Below are 21,665 nucleotides of genomic sequence, written 5' to 3' on the forward strand. Positions count from 1 at the left end.
CACGAAATGGTCGGCACAGAGGTGGCCGACATGGTGGCATGACAGTGGTCTGACAACTAATATTGCTTTCCTGGAACTTTTTCCCATTTTGGTGGCCCTGAGAACCTGGCCCGAAGGGTTCAAAGATCACTCTGTCGTATTCTGGTCTGACAACATGACCGTCGTTGAGTGCATCAATAGTCAGGCAGCACGTTGTAAACTGATTTTAAGACTGCTCAAAGAAATTGTATTACTGTGTATGCAACTGAATGTGCTATTCAGAGCAAAACATGTCCCAGGGGTAATGAATCAGGCGGCTGATGCACTGTCTCGTTTTCAAATGCAGGCTTTCTCGGGTTTCCTTCCCTCAGCGGACCCAGAGCCGGCACCCTTTCCCGAAGCTCTCTGGTCTCTCGGTGCCCCGAACTTCGTCACCTCGTGGGAGAGAGTCTAGCACCAAGGACGAGGAAGGCATACAAAGGGGCGTTTCGGTCCTATTTAGCCTTTTTGGGGACTGATAGAGAGAGGCTTTGGGGTCACGAGGAATGGGTAGTGAATTTTCTGATGTCCTTACGTAGGGCTGGGAAATCGGTGGCTACGGCCCAGAGGCATCGTGCTGCCATTTCCTTTGTTGCCAGAGCGCATGGTATCCAGGACCCGACAGCGTCTTTCATTGTACAGAAAGCGCTGCGGGGGTGGCAACGCCTTGAGGGTCGCAGAGTAGATGAAAGGCGCCCGATAGGTTTGGATAGGTTGTCCCAGTTGTTGGCCACACTCCCGGCCACATGTTCATCTCAGTTTGAGGCGGTACTGTTCCGAGCCGCTTTTACGCTAGCATTTCACGGGGCGATGCGGGTAAGCGAACTGGTGGCAAGGAACAAACTGGATGTGGCAGGGGGTTTGTGCCAGGAACACGTTCAGATCAGGGGAGAGACAATGACTGTCTCCTTTGTAAGGTCCAAGACTGATCAAGATGGGATGGGTGACTGCATAATCATACGCAGGATTCCCGGGTCCTCCATGTGTCCGGTAAAGTGTTTAGAAGATTACCTAGCACGAAGGGTGGCATCATGGGGGGGGACTTTGTTAAGACACGCAGACGCCACCCCACTGACGAAATTTCAGTTTCAGCGGGTGCTTGCGATGTCAATTGCCGCTGCGGGCTTGAACCCGGGCGAATTTGGGACCCATTCCTTTCGGATAGGGGCTGCTACGGAAGCTACAGCCAGGGGTCTTAATGTTGAACAAGTGAAACGAGTGGGGCGTTGGTCCTCCAATTGTTATAAGAGATATGTGCGGTTGCACATGTTGTGAAGCTGTAATAATGTACTCACGCTTCTTGTTTTTGTTTGGTTTTCAGTTACGCAAGCCTACGAGGCGGGGCGGACTATGCAGTCGACCCAACACCGGGCCAGCGGTCAGACATCACCGGCTGTGAAAAAGGAGGTGTGGGTCGTGGGCCACTCATACGTGAGGCGTGCCGCGGACGTATTCAAAGCAGGTGATATGATTCACGTAGCTGGGGAATACGGGTACAGGGTGTCCTTCCACGGAAGAGGCGGTCTCTGTATTGACCAGTTTCAGTCATTTTTTGAGGGTCTGTTAGGGCGGACGAGGTCACCGCCGTCTATAGTCATAGTGCATTTGGGGGGCAATGATTTGGTCACCACCGGTAGACGACTTCTCCTGGAGGCAATGCTTTCCACTGTAAGTTGGTTGGCGAGGAGAGTTCCGGGGTGCAGAATTGCGTGGTCCCATATGATCCCACGAAAGGTGTGGCGGGGGGCTATTTCTATTCCTGCTTTGAATCATTCTGTTAGAAAACTTAATAACAAAGTGAGTAGGTTGTTCCGTTCCAGGACATTGCATTCTATTTCGCATGGCTGTATTAATGATGACAGTATGTATTTGGGGGATGGTGTGCATTTGTCTCGGGTGGGGAATGAGTTACTCATAGGAGACTTCTTAGCATGGTTAAAAACGTTACAACATGACCTTTAGGTAGGAGCTTTGTGGGGGGTCCGGATAGCCGGTCAACTATCCGGCCTGTGGCGGTAAGGTCATGATCGGTGAGCACTAATTGGAAGATCCCTATGAGTGGGCGTCACCCAACACGGATGGGAGCGCTCGGGAGAGGTGGCCTTTGGCCCCTCAACGGGGAGGCGGTCCCTTCTAAGGATGGGTCACCGAAAGAAAAGGAAAGGCGGTCAAGGCCCCTTCCTGTGTAGGAGGGGTTACAGCCCCCTCCTGGGGAATTTCCCGGGGCCAGTGACGTCTGCGACGGCAGATGTGGTAAGTTGTGCGGGGTTTGGGGGGAGGTCTACGATACCTTCTAGATAACCTCACACAAGTCCTCGAACGACCTTTAACTGGCGTCGAGTTTATTGGTGCCCCCGTCAAGTCAAGGGAAATTGGTAGTTTGCACTTGAGGTACGCCTCAGTGCTGTCGCCCCTCCCAAGTGTGGGGGGGTATTTCTGGTTAGGGATCTTGACACCGGTTACGACCTTGCCGTTGGCCCTTAAACGTTAGGATGTACAATTTCAATATTTCAAGAAAATGTTTTGTAGGATGTTAGTTCGGCTAGGAGAACCTCTGTATTAGAGAATCTGTTAAGGTTAGCCAAACATCGCAATGTGGTAATGAAATTGTACATTAATATGAAAATGTTTAACGTTTTAATTTTGTTTTAATAAATACGGCCGGGAGGGTCACTCCCTCCCTCTTCCAAAAACTTCAAGAACTGTTTCCGGTTTCCCTCCTTTGGGGATTGTGTTGAGAGGGGGTGGCGGGTATCTCAGCCATAGTAATCTGAGTATTCATACGCTCCGATTTCTCGATGAGATAACATCTTCAAACTGTAACTGTATAATTTCTTACTTAGACTCTTCTTGTGGGAAATCTCTTCCCACATTTCCTTCAATTCCGTCTTTTCTGATTTTGTTATGTAGGATGTTACATATCGAGCAATAGCAATGAAATTGTCTGCAACATATTGAATTTACATGTTAGCATTCCACATGGACAAAATAACTGGGTTGTAGTCATTTATGTATTTTGACTCTTCATTTCTTCTCAAATATAGGTATTCTATGGAGACTTTCTTGTCAAGGTATGTCGCATAACTGACATAAATCTGTTTACTCTTCCTTTGGATATTACAGGATGTGGAAAACCAAAACGACATTTGGTATAAAACTTTTCCTTTGACTTGTACTTTCGACAACAGTATTTCCCACAACGATGGCTTTGGTATCGCAAGACTTGTTGTCTTAAGTTCTTTTCTTTTGTGCTTTTGGGTATAGCACATGTAGCATATTTTTCAATAAAAGACAACACAGTATCATCCAAATCTGTTCCGAATTTGGGGCATCTTTGATCCATATTAGCATATGTATGTGAGGACAACCTCTTGATTGATACTCCTTTTTCCAAAAGAAATCCACAACCTCTCAAAGAGGAGGATTTTTTTTTATTGGTGATAAAAGACATCATAGCTTCAAAACTATGATTGAAATATCTGCATACATTAACTGGATCCAAAGAGCACAATTCTCCAGGTGTCTTGTATTCAATATTTACTATATTTGGATTTGCCTCTCGAAGAAATTGAAGTAAATCATACCAAGCATATTCAGCACAGCTTAGAGTAAGGAACCATGTAGGAGTTCCTAAGTTCCTTAGCATACATGTAAGTTCTCCATGACAACGGTACCAGTAGTCATTAGTACCACGCTGACATGCCATGACATTAATCAACTGAGATTCCAAAACATTATCTTTCTGGTGTACTTTATCCATAAATTCCTTTGCCGAAACATTTTGCAGATGTACACCTGTTTTCAATATATGGTTGACTGCATAAGAAATTCCAGACAAGTCACTCTCAAACAAAAGATGAAACATATACGGAATACATTGTCGAAATCTTGGATCTTTTGCATACAATCTTGATGTCCGGTATTCAGATGCAGGAATCTGCACAGGTCGTTCATCATATCGACCTCCTTTTCCTGTTGGAAACAACTGAGTGAAACAACGAGCTTCCAAGATTTCTTCCCATACACTCATGGGACTTCCCTTTCCTTCTTTCATTTGGAATAACTCAATAGTATTCCCCATCACTTCTTTGCAATGAAGTGGATGAATACTGTAATGTTCATAGATTTCTTCAGTTCTGGACATATCCACTTTTTCAATTTGTCCAGTTGAACCAGTCAGTATCTTCTTCTACAGTTATTTCGTCTTCTCCCACATACACATTTTGATAGTACTGATTATTTTTTACCAGATACAAAGTTGCCTTTTTCACTTTCCTAACATTCACTAATTCTTGCCAGATTTTCGTACTCTTAGTAGGAACGCCATTAACTAGAATACCTAGAGGTTCATCTTCTACATTCTACACCAATTGTTTCAATATTTTTCTTTAAATCTAGAGGCAAATATACAACTCTTCTGTTTAATACTCTCTGTAAATCTGAAGGAGGCAATTTCCCTGCCTTAGGCTCCATATGAACAATAGCCTGAAATGGATGCACACATTGAATAAGAATAGACTCATGGGTATTTAAATCTATCAGTTTAGAAGGAATATTTACCAACTCAAGATTATTATGCACAGCTCTAGCAGGAATTTTGTTCTCGTCTAATTTGTTATAACAATATTTACAATTACGTTGATCAGAACCCAAATGAAAACAATTCTCTACCAACAATTAAGTTGCAAATTCCTTCCACTCATTATTATTTTCTCTTTCACTTTTTAAATACAGATCAACAGTCCTAGTTTGATTTTTATAATGAGTTCATCGACAACAAATACAAGAATAATTTGGCCTTTCACCTGAAATCACCTTAAAATTCGTAATTTCTTGCTCAAATATTTTGTTTTAGAATGTTGTACATCCTCTTCCACATTTCCTTCTATTAATGTATCAGTTTCTGCACTGTCTTGCTCAGGACCAAAGTAACTAACCTCAATTTCTCCACAAACGTTCATTACATCTGATACTGATCCACGCAAAAGAGCACTGTTCAACTTTTTTAACATTAGTGCTGGACTTTTTGCATAATACAATATTCTGACTAATTTCCTCATTTGAGTATGATGTACTGCTAACATCCTGAAATGGTGAAAAACACTTCAACATACTTTTTTAGAAAGACAAGCTAGAGAATGACCTTGCAAACCAGTATTTTATCTCACTCTGCAAGGGTCTATTCCTTGCAACATCTTAATCTTTTGTTTAACACTTTTCTTAGTATACTCGCGTGAGAATTTGCGTAAAAAATCAATAGATTCCTGTCGTACACTACAAATACTACTGCAATTCTAAGTGTACACAGGAGCTTTAGGACGTCTCCCTAAAACTTCATCAGCTAACACCTCTTCTGCATTTCTGGGAACAATTTTCTCTTTCGCAATAGGACAACCATTTTTAACCTCATAAGCTTGACCACTGGTGTCAACTGCATGCAACAAATCATTACTCTGAAGATAACTCTCTTCATTAAAAAAAGGCTCAGAACTTGAACTGTGTTTCCATTCACCCATAAAAACATCAGAAAAATTTGTTCTGTTAATTAGTCTTCTCCTCTTAGTTTTGGCCTTCATTAAATGGATTGGTTTATCTAGTGATCACATTTTATTGATTATTAAAATAAATAATTTCCTTTTTAATTCAAAAGCCTTCTCAACAATACTTTCAATATGTTTCTTCTTATAAAATGCTGATTTTCTTTTACATTTCTTCATAGCCTTCTATAAGTTTAAAACAACTCCTATTGTAAAACAGTATTTTTCTAACTTCCTGAAATTGATTCTTCCTCCTTTGTGTGTCTTAAGAACATGATTTCCCACCATTTATGGTTTTCTCTTGTTTTTCTTTTTTGTTGCAGATACATTCATTTTATTTTTCACATTCTCCATACTATTCCTAGTGTTTGATAGTTTTTTTGTTAGAAAATCCTTCGTTCTCTTACCAGGAGTTTTTTTCTTTTTCACCACACATTGTTGTTCAGGTAAATCTTGTGGATGACTTCTCTTGAAATAATAAGCTTTATTATGTTGTTTTCTCTTTTCACTTTTTGAAGGCATAATGAATTTCTTTTAGTGTTGAAAAATAGCATCTGTTATAAAAAATATATATAATGTTATAAACATAAATCTAAAAAATATACCATTCTATTACTAAACAAATACAATCTACAATAACTAAGTATAAAAAACTGATAACAGAAGTGCATACGTACTGCATAGGAGTTTCAAGAACTACATCTGCAAGAAGAGTACCTGAATGCATTTATAAGTGGTTGGATTTTAGAACAGTGAATTGATTAGTACATGGTGCTGAATGCATCACTAGAGCAGTACAAGGGGAGACACATTCTTTGGACTGGGTAAGAGTGGTCTGCTTAATTCAGACACTCTGTTCATCACCACCCCCTTTTCTGAATCGTTTTTGGCCACTATAGGTGTGGCAGGGTACACTCAGACATGGGTCCCTTTCTCACTGCACCATCAGGATTCAAGCAAGCCGGGCCAAAGAAGGCTGAAATGCCAGAAACCGGTCCCCGGGAGCTTGTCTCCTTTCTGGTGAAGAATTGGCTTGGTAGTTTAGTCTGCCCTGTTCTCATGATGCACTGGGCCAGGGACAGACTGATTTGCATATAGCCAGGTTCTGAGCTGGGATGGGACAGTGAGATAAATAACGGTGATGGATCAAGCCCTGATCTTTGGACTGGGTAAGAGTGGTCTGCTTAATTCAGACACTCTGTTCATCACCACCCCCTTTTCTGAATTGTTTTTGGCCACTATAGGTGTGGCAGGGTATACTCAGACATGAGTCCCTTTCTCACTGCACCATCAGGATTCAAGCAAGCCGGGCGGAAGAAGGCTGAAATGCCAGAAACTGGTCCCCGGTAGCTTGTCTCCTTTCTGGTGAAGAATTGGCTTGGTAGTTTAGTCTGCTCTGTTCCCATGATGCACTGGGCCAGGGACAGACTGATTTGCATATAGCCAGGTTCTGAGCTGGGATGGTGCAGTGAGATAAATAATGGTGATGGATCAAGCCCTGATCTTTGGACTGGGTAAGAGTGGTCTGCTTAATTCAGACACTCTGTTCATCACCACCCCCTTTTCTGAATCGTTTTTGGCCACTATAGGTGTGGCAGGGTATACTCAGACATGAGTCCCTTTCTCACTGCACCATCAGGATTCAAGCAAGCCGGGCCGAAGAAGGCTGAAATGCCAGAAACCGGTCCCCGGTAGCTTGTCTCCTTTCTGGTGAAGAATTGGCTTGGTAGTTTAGTCTGCCCTGTTCCCATGATGCACTGGGCCAGGGGCAGACTGATTTGCATATAGCCAGGTTCTGAGCTGGGATGGTGCAGTGAGATAAATAACGGTGATGGATCAAGCCCTGATCTTTGGACTGGGTAAGAGTGGTCTGCTTAATTCAGACACTCTTTTCATCACCACCCCCTTTACTGAATCGTTTTTGGCAACTATAGGTGTGGCAGGGTATACTCAGACATGAGTCCCTTTCTCACTGCACCATCAGGATTCAAGCAAGCCGGGCCGAAGAAGGCTGAAATGCCAGAAACCGGTCCCCAGTAGCTTGTCTCCTTTCTGGTGAAGAATTGGCTTGGTAGTTTAGTCTGCCCTGTTTCCATGATGCACTGGGCCAGGGACAGACTGATTTGCATATAGCCAGGATCTGAGCTGGGATGGTGCAGTGAGATAAATAACGGTGATGGATCAAGCCCTGATCTTTGGACTGGGTAAGAGTGGTCTGCTTAATTCAGACACTCTGTTCATCACCACCCCCTTTTCTGAATCGTTTTTGGCCACTATAGTTGTGGCAGGGTATACTTAGACATGAGTCCCTTTCTCACTGCACCATCAGGATTCAAGCAAGCCGGGCCGAAGAAGGCTGAAATGCCAGAAACCGGTCCCCGGTAGCTTGTCTCCTTTCTGGTGAAGAATTGGCTTGGTAGTTTAGTCTGCCCTGTTCCCATGATGCACTGGGCCAGGGGCAGACTGATTTGCATATAGCCAGGTTCTGAGCTGGGATGGTGCAGTGAGATAAATAACGGTGATGGATCAAGCCCTGATCTTTGGACTGGGTAAGAGTGGTCTGCTTAATTCAGACACTCTTTTCATCACCACCCCCTTTACTGAATCGTTTTTGGCAACTATAGGTGTGGCAGGGTATACTCAGACATGAGTCCCTTTCTCACTGCACCATCAGGATTCAAGCAAGCCGGGCCGAAGAAGGCTGAAATGCCAGAAACCGGTCCCCAGTAGCTTGTCTCCTTTCTGGTGAAGAATTGGCTTGGTAGTTTAGTCTGCCCTGTTTCCATGATGCACTGGGCCAGGGACAGACTGATTTGCATATAGCCAGGATCTGAGCTGGGATGGTGCAGTGAGATAAATAACGGTGATGGATCAAGCCCTGATCTTTGGACTGGGTAAGAGTGGTCTGCTTAATTCAGACACTCTGTTCATCACCACCCCCTTTTCTGAATCGTTTTTGGCCACTATAGTTGTGGCAGGGTATACTTAGACATGAGTCCCTTTCTCACTGCACCATCAGGATTCAAGCAAGCCGGGCCGAAGAAGGCTGAAATGCCAGAAACCGGTCCCCGGTAGCTTGTCTCCTTTCTGGTGAAGAATTGGCTTGGTAGTTTAGTCTGCCCTGTTCCCATGATGCACTGGGCCAGGGACAGACTGATTTGCATATAGCCAGGTTCTGAGCTGGGATGGTGCAGTGAGATAAATAACGGTGATGGATCAAGCCCTGATCTTTGGACTGGGTAAGAGTGGTCTGCTTAATTCAGACACTCTGTTCATCACCACCCCCTTTTCTGAATCATACTTATTCAGCGGTATGTACTAATCATTCAGTGCGCTAAAACTCAAGCACTTATAGCTTCACTCAGACATTCTGCTTACAGTACTGTAATTATTCACTGAGTCCCCAAATACTCATGTAGCGAAGTAGGCCTTAGGACAAGGACTGCTTCAAACCCGTATGCTGTATGCATGCAGTCTTCAATCCACGTGCACACTGTGTTTCACATCTTCAATTCCCCAGTCTGTATCCTTACACTTCCAGCAAACACTCTGTCACTGCTGTTGCACTGTTGTAGTGACCCATTCAGCAGTATGTACTAATCATTGAGTTCTCTAAAACTCAAACACTTATAGATTCAATCAGACACTCTCCTCACAGTACTGTGATCATTCACTCAGTACCCAAGCATTCTGTAGCGAAGTAGGTCCTAGGACAAGGACTGCTTCAAACCCTTATGCACTATACATGCAGTCTTCTATCCACCTGCACACTTGTCTTTCACATCTTCAATTCCCCAGTTTGTATCCTTACACTTCCAGCAAACACTCTGTCATTGCCCTTGCACTGTTGTAGTGACCCACTCAGTGATATGTACTAATGATTCAGTGCGCTAAAACTCAAGCACTTATATATTCACTTACACACTCTCCTTACAGTACTCTAATCATTCAGTCAGTACCCAAGTACTCATGCAGCGAAGTAGGCCTTAGGACATGGACTGCTTCAAACCCTTTGCACTATACAGGCAGTCTTCTATCCACCTGCACACTTGTCTTTCACATCTTCAATTCTCCACTCTGTATCCTTACACTTCCACCGAACACTTTGTCACTGCTGTTGGAATATTGTAGTGACCCATTCAGCAGTATGTGCTATTCCATTCATTGTGCTAAAACTCAAGCACTTATAAATTCAGTAAGACACTGTCCTTGCAGAACTGTAATCATTCAGTCAGTACCAAAGTACTCATACAGCGAACTAGGCCTTAGAACATGGACTGCTTAAAACCGCTATACACTATGCATGCAGTCTTCTATCCACCTGCACACTTGGCTTTCGCATCTTCAATTCCCCAGTCTGTATCCTTACAGTTCCACCAAACACTCTGTCATTGCCCTTGCACTGTTGTAGTGACCCATTCAGTGGTATGTACTAATCATTCAGTGCGCTAAAACTCAAGCACTTATAGCTTCACTCAGACATTCTCCTTACAGTACTGTAATCATTCACTCAGTACCCTAGTACTCATGTAGCGAAGTAGGCCCTAGGGGGACAAGGACTGCTTCAAACCTGTATGCTGTATGCATGCAGTCTTGTATCCACCTGCACACTTGTCTTTCCCATCTTCAATTCCCCAGTCTGTATCCTTACAGTTTCACCAAATACTGTGTCATTGCCCTTGCACTGTTGTACTGACCCATTCAGCGGTATGTACTAATCCATTTACTGCACTAAAACTCAAGCACTTATATATTCACTTACACACACTACTTACAGTACTCTAATCATTCAGTCAGTACCTAAGCACTCATGCAGCGAAGTAGGCCTGAGGACATGGACTGCTTCAAACCGCTATACACTATGCATGCAGTCTTTGATCAACCTGCACACTTGTCTTTCACATCTTAAATTCCCCAGTCTGTATCCCTACAGTACCACCAAATACTCTGTCACTGCTGTTGCACTGTTGTAGTGACCCATTCAGCAGTATGTACTAATCCATTCACTGCGTTAAAACTGAAACACTTATTAATTCAGTTAGGTGCTCTCCTTGCAGAACTGTATTTATTCAGTCAGTACTCAAGTACTCATGCAGTGAAGTAGGCCTTAAGACATGGACTGCTTCAAACCGCTTTACACTATGCATGCAGTCTTCTATCCACCTGCACACTTGTCTTTCACATGTTCAATTCCCCAGTCTGTAATCTTATACTTACAGCAGACACTCTGGCATTGCCCTTGCACTGTTGTAGTGACCCATTCAGCGGTATGTACTAATCCATTCACTGCACTAAAACTCAAGCACTTATAAATTCACTTAGACACTCTCCTTACAGTACTCTAATCATTCAGTCAGTACCGAAGTAGGCCTTAGGACATGGACTGCTTCAATCCTCTATGCTCTATGCATGCAATCTTCTATCCACCTGCACACTTGTCTCTCACACCTTCAATTCCCCAGTCTGTATCTTTACACTTTCACCAAGCACTCTGTCACTGCTGTTGCACTGTTGTAGTGACCCATTCATCAGTATGTATTATTATATTCTCTGTGCTAAAACTCAAGCATTCATAAATTCAGTCAGGCACTCTCCTTACAGTACTCTAAACATTCAGTCAGTACCCAAGTACTCATGCAGTGCAGTAGGCCTCAGGACATGGACTGCTTCAAACCTCTATGCACTATGTATGTAGTCTTCTATCCACCTGCACACTTGTCTTTCACACCTTCAATTCCCCAGTCTGTATCTTTACACTTTCACCAAGCACTCTGTCACTGCTGTTGCACTGTTGTAATGACCCATTTAGTGGTATGTACTAATCATTCAGTGCGCTAAATCTCAAGCACTTATAGATTTACTCAGACACTCTCCTTACAGTAATGTAATCATTCACTCAGTACCCAAGTGCTCATGTAGCGAAGTAGGACTTAGGACAAGGACTGCTTCAAACCTGTATGCTGTATGCATGCAGTCTTCTATCCATGTGCACACTTGTCTTTCATACCTTCAATTCCCCAGTTAGTATCCATGATGTTGCAGCAAATACTCTGTGTCTCCCCTTGTACTGCTCTAGTGATGCATTCAGCACCATGTACTAATCAATTCACTGTTCTAAAATCCAACCACTTATAAATTCATTCAGGTACTCTTCTTGCAGATGTAGTTCTTGAAACTCCTATGCAGTACGTATGCACTTCTGTTATCAGTTTTTTATACTTAGTTATTGTAGATTGTATTTGTTTAGTAATAGAATAGTATATTTTTTAGATTTATGTTTATAACATTATATATATTTTTTATAACAGATGCTATTTTTCAACACTAAAAGAAATTCATTATGCCTTCAAAAAGTGAAAAGAGAAAACAACATAATAAAGCTTATTATTTCAAGAGAAGTCATCCACAAGATTTACCCGAACAACAATGTGTGGTGAAAAAGAAAAAAACTCCTGGTAAGAGAACAAAGGATTTTCTAACAAAAAAACTATCAAACACTAGGAATAGTATGGAGAATGTGAAAAATAAAAAGAATGTATCTGCAACAAAAAAGAAAAACAAGAGATAACCATAAATGGTGGGAAATCATGTTCTTAAGACACACAAAGGAGGAAGAATCTATTTCAGGAAGTTAGAAAAATACTGTTTTACAATAGGAGTTGTTTTAAACTTATAGAAGGCTATGAAGAAATGTAAAAGAAAATCAGCATTTTATAAGAAGAAACATATTAGTAAGTAGTAATAGCTTTATTCGATAAAAACATATCATAAAAGCATTTACACATCTTTAAAAAACATTTTTAACAACAATCAATGACATAAAAACATTTCAAATCCAAAACAAAATGTTGGGTGGGTAGGTACATTCACTGGATTAACAATTTTCTTGCAGTTCTTAAACGGCAAGCCCAACCCAAAAATTTTGCCATGCAAGTGGAAAAGAAGGGTCTAGCATCTGTACGTAGAATGCGCAGAGCTTCCAAGTGAGAACGAGTTCCCAGGCTTCTGCAGATAGGCTTCAACCACCTACGTCTCGGAGCTACATAGACGCTGCATTCGAACAACATGTGGGACACAGACTCTACCTTTAAATCACAGAAGGGGCAATGGGGTACAGTTTGAGCGGGCGGTTTCCAAGTGGACGTGAACTCACATAATGGAAGCACCCCCAACCTGAACTTAATGTACAATGCTCTGTCCCTTGGGCTCTGAATGGTGTCTAGGTAAGGTTCCCTTAGCGGTAACTCCTTGGCTGACAAAAACAGGACTACAGATTTACAATGGCTTGTACTTCGGGCCCTCTCACTGTCCACCCATGCCCAATAGACCTTCTTTAGCTGTTGTTTCGTGGGTGCAGATTTGTTGGACCAAACCTCTCCTAGGCCCAATTTATAGAGCAGCTTTTTAACCTCTCTAAGCCAGATGATCTTATGAGAACCCGGTAATGACAAAATGTCGTTTAAAGCGTCTGCGTAACTACTTAACTCCTGCACATTCCATATTCTGGACCATAACAGGAGTGGGCGTAGTTTCGCTTGGTCGCAGATTGCCCGGGTACCTGCATCTATCAGCAATGGGATTGTTGGCGTGCTGTGGGGCAAACCCATTAGGTCTTTATGAAAGTTGTTCTCAAGGTGGGCCAGAGTGTCAACTTTTTGAGTGCCCCACAACTCAGCACCGTAAAGTGCCGCGCTTACAACCCTTGCCCTATAGATATCTAGGGGGGCCCCAATAGGTTTTGATGGTGAAGCTCGCTGCTCCTTGAGCAGCGCACCTGCCACCCTTTTATGGGTAAGGTAGACTTTTTGATGGTGTGCCTTCCAGCTCATGGTATCACTGATGCGTATACCCAGGTAATCAAATTCTTTCACGCGATCAAGTGGGACGGAATCCAAGACCGGGGGATAGACAGATTTTTTAGGCGGGTTAAGAACTAGAAACTTGGTTTTGCCTATATTTATTGCCAAGCCCCTTTCATAACAAAAGGTTTGAAAGCTGGAAAGCAGCGATTGGATGCCCATCGGTGATTTTGAAATTAGGAGTGTATCGTCCGCGAACAGAAGCGTTGGGATCTTCCTTCCAGCCAGGGTGGGTGCATCTGATGGTTGTTGTAGAAGATGCTCCACCACTCCGTTAATATATAGAGAGAACAGAGTGGGGGCAAGCACACACCCCTGGCGGACGCCTCTGTCCACGGGGATACGAGGTGTTTTCTCTCCCTGTGCACTCCATCTAATTTGGGCAAAATTCCTATCATGAAATTTTACAAGCAGCGACAGCAAATAGGGGGGAAGGCCTAACCCATCGAGGACGTTCCATAGAAGCGTGCGTGGTACCAGGTCGAAGGCAGTCCGCAGGTCAATGAAGACTAGATACAGACTGCCCCCTCCCAGCACCACCACTTTCCAATAGATCATTAGAAGGCGAAACGTCTGCTCGATTGTGCCTGTTCCTGTTTTGAAGCCTGCTTGGAGATCTGACAGGATGTGGTTTTCGTCTGCCCACTCGATGATCCTGCCCAATACCACCTTCCCTGCTACCTTTTGAGAAGAGTCTAATAAACTAATTGGGCGGTAGTTCGCTGGGTCGTCCCTGGAGCCTTTTTTAAAAATAGGTACGACCTCAGCGCCCCTCCATGAATCTGGAAAGACTCCACCCAACATCACTTCATTCAAAAGCGAGGCAATTAATCTACTCCAAGTAGATGGATAGTTCTTAATTAGGTCTCCTGGGATTCCATCAGGTCCTGCTGCTTTGTTCGGGACAATGCATTGGATTGCTCTTTCTACTTCTAAGTTGGTAAATAGGCCATCATGGCACGGGAGGTTGATTGTAAAGTCCCTGGGAGAGCAAGCTACCTGGGCTGGGCCTGAGGGAGCAGAATACAGTTGCGTAAAGTGGTCATACCATGCACCCCCTTCAATGTTGCAAGTTAGCTGCTGGTCAATGGGCTTTTCCCTGGATCTTAATAGGTCCCAAAACCTCTTAGCATCCTTCCTAGTGCTGGCCTCTACTAGATCTCCCCAGAAGTTAAAATCATAAGTCTGTTTAGCTTCGGATATGGTTTTTTTTATAAAATTTTCTAGCAGCCCTGATAGCAACCGCATCTTTGGTCTTTAGTGTCACGACAAGTTCCTTCTTGGCTTCACGACATTTTGGAGTATACCACTTGTCTGATTGTTTGGGCAATGATTTCGAGAAACCCCTTCGAGCGGTTTGGGGAACAATAAATAAGTCACTCAGCGCCAGTACAGTCTCAGTGAATAGAGGCAGGATCTTGTTATCGATTTGGCTCAAAGTGTTCATCCGGGGCTCCACCTCTTCCAAAATTGTCCCAGCTTGGGCCATCCTTGTATCATCGGCTAGGACTTTTGCCCATTTTAAACGCCTGCTACAGTTTGTGGGGACCACTTCATGAGAGGATTTCCACTTATGACCGGTTAAGCCTTGCCTTCCAGCCTGCCAGGGGGATGAAATAGATAGCGATAAGGGGTTGTGATCGCTATCACCCGACACTATAACCTCCATATCTAGGTGGTATTGCCAAAGGTTGTAATTAAGCATGATATAATCAATCCTAGACGTGTGGTCTTGTCTGTTATAAGTGTGGGCACCCATATGGTCAGATTTGGATCGGCCATTTGTTGGTCGCAAATTATGCTCCATGCACAATGCATTGATCTCTATTGCGTTTTGCGACCATTTGGGAATCGGGTCAAGATTCAAAATAGGAATACCTCTCCTGGTGTCCTCCTCGAAGGTGTCCAAGATATCTTCGCTGGCCAAGGGCTCAAAACAGCAGTTGAAATCCCCTGCAAGCATTATATAGGAATCTGCATCGCAGGCAGCCAGATTGCGGTTTAGACCTGTAGATAGTAAATGAGATGCACCGCCTTTGGCACCCCTCAGGTAGATGTTAAAGACTTCCATACATCTTACCCCTTTGTGCGTTACCGTTAACCACTGGAGGTCCGAAGATTGGGTGTTTCTTTCTCTTACCCTGACGCCTAAAGCAATACTAATCCATATAATAAGGCCGCCTGACGGGCGACCTTTGGACCCTTGTTCCTGGACTGCGGGGATGAAGAAGGTGGTAAATCCCACTCGATGCCTTGGCTCTAAACACCAGGTTTCCTGTAAAAGGCAGATGTGGAAGGGTTCCAGGAAGTCGTTCCATTCGGGGATGTCAAAGTTGCGACCAAGACCAGCCACATTCCAAGATAGAATTTTTAGGACAGAGTCAGCTGGTGGAGAGACCCTGGTGGGGTCAATAGGCATGGGCATAAGAGAAACAGTCACTCCCACAGGTTTTGAAGACCTCACAAGTGGCTCGATTTTCGGGAGATTGGAGGACACATAAGGGGCAAGGCAGGTAGAATCCGACTGTTCAAGAGGAGTAGGTACAGGGAGGGTCACGCAAAGCGTGTTTGGCCAATCTTCCCTGTTACAGTTTGCTATAGAGTCCAATGACGTTGTCACCCCATCAGCCCTTGCGTTGTTGGATCGTCCTACTCGGCTTGTTGCAGATTCAGGGACAGGACAATCAGTGCGATGATACCTCAACGAAGTTAAAAGTGCCCTTCGGGGTTGCTTGGCTGCTTGCACAGGGAGTCAATCCACCTCCTCTAAACCACCAAATCTATTATAGGTAGAGAGGCCATTCCAATGTAGAAGGGTCTCCCTGTGGCCCCTGGGCTTATTCGGCCGTTGGTGGTGCTGAACCAATGTCCAATTGTCCCCCTGATTATAACTGGGTCGGGGAGGATAGAAGAAGGATAGTGGCTTGGGTTTAACTAAGGAGTCATCATTACTGGGCCAGCTACAAATGTGGTGCGCCGTGTGGGGATCTTCGAAGGTCACTACTATGCAGTCCCCCGGACTGGATTTCAGCGTTGGCCCTACCCAGGGAGTTCTGCGAACCATCAGTACCCTACTTTTCCTACCATTGGGGATTGGTCTGTTGACATTTAACCAATGCATTATTTTATTTTTAAGCGACCAGTGATTTTCAAATTGGCCATTACCTAATGTTGGAACACCCGTCAAGACAACGACATAGTCGTTTGCCTCTGGGGGAAGGTCAATATAGCCACCTCTAAAGTTGTCTTTAGCTGGGGGGTTCTGAGTTTCACTAGGAGCTGATCTAATTACTGTTTCGTGTTTGGGATGTTGCAAGTTATGTGCGGAGCATCGTGGAGAAGGCTTTGGTTTAACGCGAGCTTGCTCCACCGTAACTGTCCTTGGTTTAGGAACAGGTTTTATAGTGGGTGGTACTGAAGAGGAAGCTAGATTGGTTAAGGGTGCGATAGGTTGTGGCATTGGGTCAGCTGCAGTAATGCCCTGGTGTTCCAGGCTTTTCAACCCAAGAGTGGCCAGCGCAATAATGCTCTTCTCCATTTCTAACAAGTTGTTTTCTATCCTTGATAACCTTAGGTCCAGAGGTGACAGAAGTTTTTTGAGTGTGTCCCAAACCACCTCTATAAATTCTTTATTATTATTAGTTAGCCCGTCTACTTCAAGGACCTCGTCTGTTGTGGTATTCAGGAGGCGAATGGATGGGTTTTTCCCCTGTCCCTCACTACTTGACTGGGTATTGTGGGTGAACTCAGCTCCCGCATTAAGTGCTGTGATGTTGTTCTTGGGCAAATCTTTTGGAACAGCAATTTTCGCTTTTTTTCGGTAATAAGCTGAGCGAGAATTGCGTTTCCTCTTTGGTTGTTTGCCACTGGAGATATTTTGGGTTAGATTAGGGAGAGATACAATGGGAGCAGGGATGTGCATACTAAGAGGTGTTGGTGTAGTATCCTCATCTTTACTTCCTGTGACAAGTTTGGAAGTAGCCGGGGTCGGTGAATGGTGGATATCTACCTGAGCGACTATACAGTTTGGGCGGGCTGGGCGCTCAGGGGTAACAGAGGTGGCTATGTGGCCTAGGGAGGATTTTTTGGAAAGTGCAATTACTTGGGACACTCTTCTTGCGGCATCTAATTCTAGCGAGACCCGGGTTTGGAGCTTAGATATTTCCTCGTCTATGGCTATGTTAGTGCGGGTTATAAAGTCATCCATGGGGCCACTAACTAGTGATCCACGTTTGGAAGACTTACTACGGGTTACCCTTGGATCCATAATACTGGGACACTGTAACGAAGCTAGATCTATTTCCCCTCAGTTACTAGTTTAGTTACCAAAAGTTTAAAGCCAAGGGGGGTGGGCCAGTCCAGTCCTCTCAGTCCTCGAACGGCCCGCTCTTTGCCCGGTCTTAGCCCCGGGCGCTCCCGCGCGCTCCCGCGCAGCGTCTCTCACTGATATTTATGGGCCAAGACCAATGGGGCGTGTTGTAGGAAGGTGGGGGTGGGGCGTTCAGGGAGAGCGGGGCCAGGTGACTCAGCCTCACGCTCGCAGCCCTGAAGCCTCACACGCCCCCACAGAGCAGCCAGGCAGGAGAACACGAACAGCCGGTGAGCGGTGAGTTAATTTCCGCAGCGGGACCCGCGAAGCGGGTTCCGCAAGTCGTGGATGTAAGGCAGCCCTTAGCAGCAAGCAGCAGCTCCAGCCAGGTCCAACAGGAAAGCAGCGTCCCAAGAGGGGAAAGTCCAGCTGCCTTTTTGATTGCAGGACGGTGGGGGCGGGGCGTTCAGGGAGAGCGGGGCCAGGTGACTCAGCCTCACGCTCGCAGCCCTGAAGCCTCACACGCCACCACAGAGCAGCCAGGCAGGAGAACACGAACAGCCGGTGAGCGGTGAGTTAATTTCCGCAGCGGGACCCGCGAAGCGGGTTCCGCAAGTCGTGGATGTAAGGCAGCCCTTAGCAGCAAGCAGCAGCTCCAGCCAGGTCCAACAGGAAAGCGGCGTCCCAAGAGGGGAAAGTCCAGCTGCCTTTTTGATTGCAGGAAGGTGGGGGCGGGGCGTTCAGGGAGAGCGGGGCCAGGTGACTCAGCCTCACGCTCGCAGCCCTGAAGCCTCACACGCCCCCACAGAGCAGCCAGGCAGGAGAACACGAACAGCCGGTGAGCGGTGAGTTAATTTCCGCAGCGGGACCCGCGAAGCGGGTTCCGCAAGTCGTGGATGTAAGGCAGCCCTTAGCAGCAAGCAGCAGCTCCAGCCAGGTCCAACAGGAAAGCAGCGTCCCAAGAGGGGAAAGTCCAGCTGCCTTTTTGATTGCAGGAAGGTGGGGGCGGGGCGTTCAGGGAGAGCGGGGCCAGGTGACTCAGCCTCACGCTCGCAGCCCTGAAGCCTCACACGCCCCCACAGAGCAGCCAGGCAGGAGAACACGAACAGCCGGTGAGCGGTGAGTTAATTTCCGCAGCGGGACCCGCGAAGCGGGTTCCGCAAGTCGTGGATGTAAGGCAGCCCTTAGCAGCAAGCAGCAGCTCCAGCCAGGTCCAACAGGAAAGCAGCGTCCCAAGAGGGGAAAGTCCAGCTGCCTTTTTGATTGCAGGAAGGTGGGGGCGGGGCATTCAGGGAGAGCGGGGCCAGGTGACTCAGCCTCACGCTCGCAGCCCTGAAGCCTCACACGCCCCCACAGAGCAGCCAGGCAGGAGAACACGAACAGCCGGTGAGCGGTGAGTTAATTTCCGCAGCGGGACCCGCGAAGCGGGTTCCGCAAGTCGTGGATGTAAGGCAGCCCTTAGCAGCAAGCAGCAGCTCCAGCCAGGTCCAACAGGAAAGCAGCGTCCCAAGAGGGGAAAGTCCAGCTGCCTTTTTGATTGCAGGAAGGTGGGGGCGGGGCGTTCAGGGAGAGCGGGGCCAGGTGACTCAGCCTCACGCTCGCAGCCCTGAAGCCTCACACGCCCCCACAGAGCAGCCAGGCAGGAGAACACGAACAGCCGGTGAGCGGTGAGTTAATTTCCGCAGCGGGACCCGCGAAGCGGGTTCCGCAAGTCGTGGATGTAAGGCAGCCCTTAGCAGCAAGCAGCAGCTCCAGCCAGGTCCAACAGGAAAGCAGCGTCCCAAGAGGGGAAAGTCCAGCTGCCTTTTTGATTGCAGGAAGGTGGGGGCGGGGCATTCAGGGAGAGCGGGGCCAGGTGACTCAGCCTCACGCTCGCAGCCCTGAAGCCTCACACGCCCCCTCAGAGCAGCCAGGCAGGAGAACACGAACAGCCGGTGAGCGGTGAGTTAATTTCCGCAGCGGGACCCGCGAAGCGGGTTCCGCAAGTCGTGGATGTAAGGCAGCCCTTAGCAGCAAGCAGCAGCTCCAGCCAGGTCCAACAGGAAAGCAGCGTCCCAAGAGGGGAAAGTCCAGCTGCCTTTTTGATTGCAGGAAGGTGGGGGCGGGGCGTTCAGGGAGAGAGGGGCCAGGTGACTCAGCCTCACGCTCGCAGCCCTGAAGCCTCACACGCCCCCACAGAGCAGCCAGGCAGGAGAACACGAACAGCCGGTGAGCGGTGAGTTAATTTCCGCAGCGGGACCCGCGAAGCGGGTTCCGCAAGTCGTGGATGTAAGGCAGCCCTTAGCAGCAAGCAGCAGCTCCAGCCAGGTCCAACAGGAAAGCAGCGTCCAGCGTTTTATAAGAAGAAACATATTGAAAGTATTGTTGAGAAGGCTTTTGAACTAAAAAGGAAATTATTTATTTAAATAATCAATAAAATGTGATCACTAGATAAACCAATCCATTTAATGAAGGCCAAAAGTAAGAGGAGAAGACTAATTAACAGAACTAATTTTTCTGATGTTTTTATGGGTGAATGGAAACACAGTTCAAGTTCTGAGCCTTTTTTCAATGAAGAGAGTTATCTTCAGAGTAATGATTTGTTGCATGCAGTTGACACCAGTGGTCAAGCTTATGAGGTTAAAAATGGTTGTCCTATTGCGAAAGAGAAAATTGTTCCCAGAAATGCAGAAGAGGTGTTAGCTGATGAAGTTTTAGGGAGACGTCCTAAAGCTCCTGTGTACACTTAGAATTGCAGTAGTATTTGTAGTGTACGACAGGAATCTATTGATTTTTTACGCAAATTCTCACGCGAGTATACTAAGAAAAGTGTTAAACAAAAGATTAAGATGTTGCAAGGAATAGACCCTTGCAGAGTGAGATAAAATACTGGTTTGCAAGGTCATTCTCTAGCTTGTCTTTCTAAAAAAGTATGTTGAAGTGTTTTTCACCATTTCAGGATGTTAGCAGTACATCATACTCAAATGAGGAAATTAGTCAGAATATTGTATTATGCAAAAAGTCCAGCACTAATGTTAAAAAAGTTGAACAGTGCTCTTTTGCGTGGATCAGTATCAGATGTAATGAACGTTTGTGGAGAAATTGAGGTTAGTTACTTTGGTCCTGAGCAAGACAGTGCAGAAACTGATACATTAATAGAAGGAAATGTGGAAGAGGATGTACAACATTCTAGTACAAAATATTTGGACAAGAAATTACGAATTGTAAGGTGAATTCAGGTGAAAGGCCAAATTATTCTTGTATTTGTTGTCGATGAGCTCATTATAAAAATCACACTAGGACTGTTCATCTGTATTTAAAAAGTGAAAGAGAAAATAATAATGAGCGGAAGGAATTTGCAACTTATTTGTTGGTAGAGAATTGTTTTCATTCGGGTTCTGATCAACGTAATTGTAAATATTGTTATAACAAATTAGACGAGAACAAAATTCCTGCTAGAGCTGTGCATAATAATCTTTCAGGCTATTGTTCGTATGGAGCCTAAGGCAGGGAAATTGCCTTCTTCAGATTTACAGAGAGTATTAAACGGAAGAGTTGTATATTTGCCTCTAGATTTAAAGAAAAACATTGAAACAATTGGTGTAGAATGTAGAAGATGAACCTCTAGGTATTCTAGTTAATGGCGTTCCTACTAAGAGTACGAAAATCTGGCAAGAATTAGTGAATGTTAGGAAAGTGAAAAAGGCAACTTTGTATCTGGTAAAAAATAATCAGTACTATCAAAATGTGTATGTGGGAGAAGATGAAATAACTGTAGAAGAAGATACTGACTGGTTCAACTGGACAAATTGAAAAAGTGGATATGTCCAGAACTGAAGAAATCTATGAACATTACAGTGTTCATCCACTTCGTGCAAAGAAGTGATGGGGAATACTATTGAGTTATTCCAAATGAAAGAAGGAAGTCCCATGAGTGTATGGGAAGAAATCTTGGAAGCTCGT

This window comes from Lissotriton vulgaris, chromosome 2_1 (genome assembly GCF_964263255.1).
Source record: "Lissotriton vulgaris chromosome 2_1, aLisVul1.2, whole genome shotgun sequence".
NCBI lineage: Eukaryota > Metazoa > Chordata > Amphibia > Caudata > Salamandridae > Lissotriton > Lissotriton vulgaris.